Here is a 6,000-nt window from a genome sequence, read left to right as displayed (position 1 = left end):
AAACTTACACACACACGCCAAAACTTACACACACACAAAAACTTACACACACACACACAAAACTTACACCCAAACGCAAAAACTTACATGCACACAAAAAATTACATGCACACAAAAACATACACACACACAAAAACTTACACACACGCACAAAAACTTACACACACGAAAACTTACACACACACGCCAAAACTTACACACACACACAAAAACTTACACACACACACACACACACAAGAACTTACACATGCACACGAAAACTTACATGCACACAAAAACTTACATGCACACAAAAACTTACACACACGCACACACAAACTTACACGCACACACAAAGACTTACACACACACACGAAAACTTACACACACACACGAAAACTTACACACACACAAAAACTTACACACACACAAAAACTTACACACACACACAAACTTACACACACACACACACACACACACACACACACACACACACACACACACAAACTTACACACACACACACAACTTACACACACACACACACTTACACACACACACAAACTTACACACACACACACAACTTACACGCACACACACACACACACACACACACACACGAAAACTTACACACACACACACACACACACACACACACACAAAACTTACACACACACACACAAAAACTTACACACACACTCGAAAACTTACACACACACACGAAATCTTACGCAAACACAAAAAAAATTACACACACACACACACACAAAAACTTACATATGCACACGAAAACTTACATGCACACAAAAACTTACATGCACACAAAAACTTACACACACACACAAAAACTTACACACACACGCACAAACTTACACATACACACACGAAAACTTACACACACACACGCAAAACTTACACACACACACCAAAACTTACACACACACACAAAAACTTACACACAAACACACAAAGACACACACACACACACACAAACACAAAAACCCACACAAACACACAAACACACACAAAAACTTACACACACACACACACAAACACACAAACACACACACACACACACACACACACACACACACACACACACACACACACAAAACTTACACACACACACAAACTTACACACACACACACACACACACACACACAAACTTACACACACACACAAAACACACACACACACACACACACACACACACACACACACACACACACACACACACACACACACACGAAACTTACACATGCACACGAAAACTTACATGCACACACAAGCACACACACACACACAAACTTACACACACACACACACACACAAAACTTACACACACACGCAAAAACTTACATGCACACAAAAACTTACATACACACACAAAACTTACACACACACAAAAACTTACACACAGGCACAAAAACTTACACACACACACAAAAACTTACACACACACACACATGAAAACTTACACACACACGCCAAAACTTACACACACTCCAAAACTTACACACACACAAACACACACACACACACACACACACATATACACACACACACACACACAAAAACTTACACATGCACACGAAAACTTAAATGCACACAAAAACTTACATGCACACAAAAACTTACACACACACACGAAAACTTACACACACACACACAAAAACTCACACACACACGCCAAAACTTACACACACACAAAAACTTACACACACACACACACACACACACAAAACTTACACACGAACACAAAAACTTACACACACACGCACACAAACTTACACACACACACACACACGAAAACTTACACACACAAGCAAAAAATTACACACACACACACACAAACTTACACACACACACACAAAAACTTACACATGCACACGAAAACTTACATGCACACAAAAACTTACATGCACACAAAAACTTACACATGCACACACACACACACACACACACAAAACTTACACACACAAACACACAAAAACTCACACACACACGCCAAAACTTACAAACACAAAAACTTACACACACACACACAAAAACTTACACATCAACACAAAAAACTAAAACACACACTCACCAAAACTTACACACACACACACACACACAAAACTTACACACACACACACGAAAACTAAAAAACACACTACAAAAATTACACACAAAAAAAAATACACACACACACACATCACACACACAAACATAAATACACACACACACACACAAAAAAACTAAAACACACACAAACATACACACACACACACACACACACACAAACTAAAAAACAAACACACAAAAACTTACATCAACACGATAACACACACAAAAACTAACACACACACACACAAAAACTTAGACCCACACGCAAAAACTTACATGCACACAAAAACTTAACATGCACACAAAAACTTACACACACACACAAAAAAACTAACACACACGCAAAAAAAATTACACACACACAAAAAAACATACACACACACACACATTAAAACTTACAAACAAATTCCAAAACTTACACACACACGCCAAAACTTACACACACACACACACAAACTTACACACACACACACACACAAAAACTTACACAAGCACACGAAAACTTACATGCACACAAAAAATTACATGCACACAAAAACTTACACACACACACAAAAACTCACACACACACGCCAAAACTTACACACACACAAAAACTTACACACACACACACACACACACAAAAACTTACACATGAACACAAAAACTCACACGCACAAAAACTTACACACACACACACACAAAACTTACACACACACACACGAGAACTCACACACACACGCCAAAACTTACACACACACAAAAACTTACACACACACACACACACACACACAAAAAACCTACACACGGACACAAAAAAACTCACACACACACGCACATCTTTGAAGAATCAAGAAAATGTAACTGTGACAAGGTGAACCACAACCAAACACTACTGAAATATTCCAACTCTTGCATTTCAACGAAAGAAATTCAAAATGAACTTTGAAAAATCAAGAAAATGTAACTGTGACAAGGTAAACCATAACCAAACACTACTGAAATATTCCAACTCTTGCATTTCAACGAAAGAAATTCAAAATGAACTTTCAAAAATAAAGAAAATTTAAATGTGACAAGGTAAACCACAACGAAACACAACTGAAATATTCCAACTCTTGCATTTCAACGGAAGAAATTCAAAATGAACTTTGAAAAATCAAGAGAATGTAACTGTGACAAGGTGAACCACAGCCAAACACTACTGAAATATTCCAACTCTTCCATTTAAATGTAATAAATTCAAAATGAACTTTTAAAAATCAAGAAAATGTAACTGTGACAAGGTAAACCACAACCAAACACTACTGAAATATTCCAAATCTTTTATTTCATCGAAATAAATTCAAAATGAACTTTGAAAAATTAAGTGAATGTAACTGTGACAAGGTAAACCACAACCAAACACTACTGAAATATTCCAACTCTTGCATTTCAACGAAAGAAACACAAAATGCACTTAGAAAAATTAAGGGAATGTAACTGTGACATGTTAAACTACAACCAAACACTACTTAAATATTCCAACTCTTTCATTTCAAAGAAAGAAATTCAAAATGAACTTTGAAAAATCAAGAAAATGTAACTGTGACAAGGTAAACCACAACCAAACACTACTGAAATATTCCAACTCTTGCATTTCAATGAAATAAATTCAAAATGAACTTTGAAAAATCAAGAAGATGTAACTGTGACAAGGTAAACCACAACCAAACACTACTGAAATATTCCAACTCTTGCATTTCAACGAAAGAAATTCGAAATGAACTTTGAAAAATCAAGAAGATGTAACTGTGACAGTGTAAACTACAGCAACACACTACTGAAATATTCCAACTCTTGCATTTCAACGAAAGAAATTCAAAATGAACTTTGAAAAATCAAGAAAATGTAACTGTGACTAGGTAAACCACAACCAAACACTACTGAAATATTCCAACTCTTGCATTTCAATGAAAGAAATTCAAAATGAACTTTGAAAAATCAAGGAAATGTAACTGTGACACGGTGAACCACAACAAAACACTACTGAAATATTCCAACTCTTGCATTTCAACGAAAGACATTCAAATTGAACTTTGAAAAATCAAGAGAATGTAACTCTGACAAGGTAAACTACAACAAAACACTACTGAAATATTCCAACTCTTGCCTTTAAAAAAAGGAAATTAAAAATGAGCTTTGAAAAATCAAGAAAATGTAACAGTGACAAGTTAAACCACAACCAAACACTACTGAAATATTCCAACTCTTTCATTTCAATGAAAGAAATTCAAAATGAACTTTGAAAAATCCAGAAAATGTAAGTTTGACAAGGTAAACCAAACACTCCTAAAATATTCCAACTCTTGCATTTCAATGAAGGAAATTCAAAAAGAACTTTGGAAAATCAAGACAATGTAACTTTGACAAGGTAAACCACTACCAAACACTACTGAAATTTTCCAAATCTTTCATATCAAGGAAATAAATTAAAAATTAAAATTTAAAATAAAAGAAAATGTAAATGAGAAAAGGTAAACCACAACCAAACACTGCTGAAACATTCCAACTCTTGCATTTCAACGAAGGAAATTCAAAATGAACTTTGAAAAATCAGACCTTTGGAGGGGGGAGGGGCCGGGGGGAGGGGGTCGTTCTGTGTCTCAATGCACAAAAAAAGTATAAAAAATGGGGAAGGGAAGGGGAGGGGAGGAGGGGAGGAGGAGGAGGAGGAGGAGGAGGGGAGGAGGGGAGGAGGGAGGAGGAGGGAGGAGATGGAAGAAGAGGGGCCCCTTTGGGGGGCCAAAGGGGGGAGGGGCCCTTTTGGGCCCCGGGGGGGGGGGTCTGGGGGAACCTTGAGGGCCGGGGGGCCCTTTGGGAGCCCAGTGGACCTTTGAGGACCGGTGGCTTCGTTCGGGGTTGGGGTAGAGGGATTGGAACCCTTTGGGGTTGGGGTAGGGGGATCGGAACCCTTTGGGTTGTTGTATAGGACCTTACGACACTGTTCAAATGGAACTTGTGTATTATAACGACCACAGAGTTTCACCCTCAAATCCTCTTCTAAAACCTTTCCTAAAATCTTCTTTTAAAATGTCTCTAACTGTTTTCCCGAAATAATCCCATAAAATGACTAAAAACGGTTTCGCCCAAATAATCCCTAAACGTAATTTCAGCGTGTTCCTTTTGTTTGGCATCTCTGCGCTGTCACATTTCAAATTACATTGAAACCTGATTCCCGCGCTAAAATCTATTCATCGCTAAGATGTTTCTTGGAGAATTGTTTCCATGACGTTTGGTTATTAATATCTTTTGGAGTTCGACCAGTAGAGTTGTTTCCGAGGCAGAGACATTAATGACTGGGATCTATTCCTGGAGAATCGTTTCTAGGTGAAAATTTTTAAAGTCTGACAGATGATGTCATTGGTTGATTGATCTGTCAAGAAAGGGGAATTAATTTGTTGTTTCTAAGGGGAATTATTGATTCACGATAGGGGAATTGAGGTCGACAGCACAGGTAGTCCAAATTTCTGGAAACTCATAACATTCGCTGAGAGCGTGCACTTACAACAACAACAACATTGACCTTGAAATTCTCTGAGAGCGTGCACTTACAACAACAACAACAACTAAATCGACCTTGACATTCGCTGAGAGCGTGCACTTACATCAACAACAACAACCTCGACCTTGGAAATTTAGGTCATTGACCCCATTAACCACGTGTTCTCCCTAGGGAGACTATGCCCATATTTGGTGTACTCGTGGGAGTTTTAAAAAAAAGTGTCCGGATCGGGATTCGAAGGAGTGGTGTAATCGTGGGACCTTTACCCCCCTTTCTACTCTTACCCCACCTTTGCTGCAGCAGAGAAAAGTATGTCAAAAAAAGATATAAAAAATTACGGTACTTATTTGTTAGCCAGTACACACTCGAGAATTTGGATCTACAGGTACG

At 37.9% G+C, this 6,000-nt stretch overlaps 1 protein-coding gene across 1 annotated transcript in view; it reads right to left on the bottom strand.

Moving 5' to 3' along the window:
• The window catches only part of LOC148953754 (uncharacterized), a 177,007-nt gene that overhangs the window by 153,607 nt on the left and 17,400 nt on the right, over positions 1–6,000 (bottom strand). The window lies entirely within an intron of this gene.

This window comes from Artemia sp. Qi Xiang Cuo, chromosome 3 (assembly GCF_049724085.1).
Source record: "Artemia sp. Qi Xiang Cuo chromosome 3, ASM4972408v1, whole genome shotgun sequence".
Taxonomy (NCBI): domain Eukaryota; kingdom Metazoa; phylum Arthropoda; class Branchiopoda; order Anostraca; family Artemiidae; genus Artemia; species Artemia sp. Qi Xiang Cuo.
The sequence above is the reverse complement of the archived record's forward strand: the minus strand, read 5'-3'. Positions and strand labels throughout refer to the sequence as shown.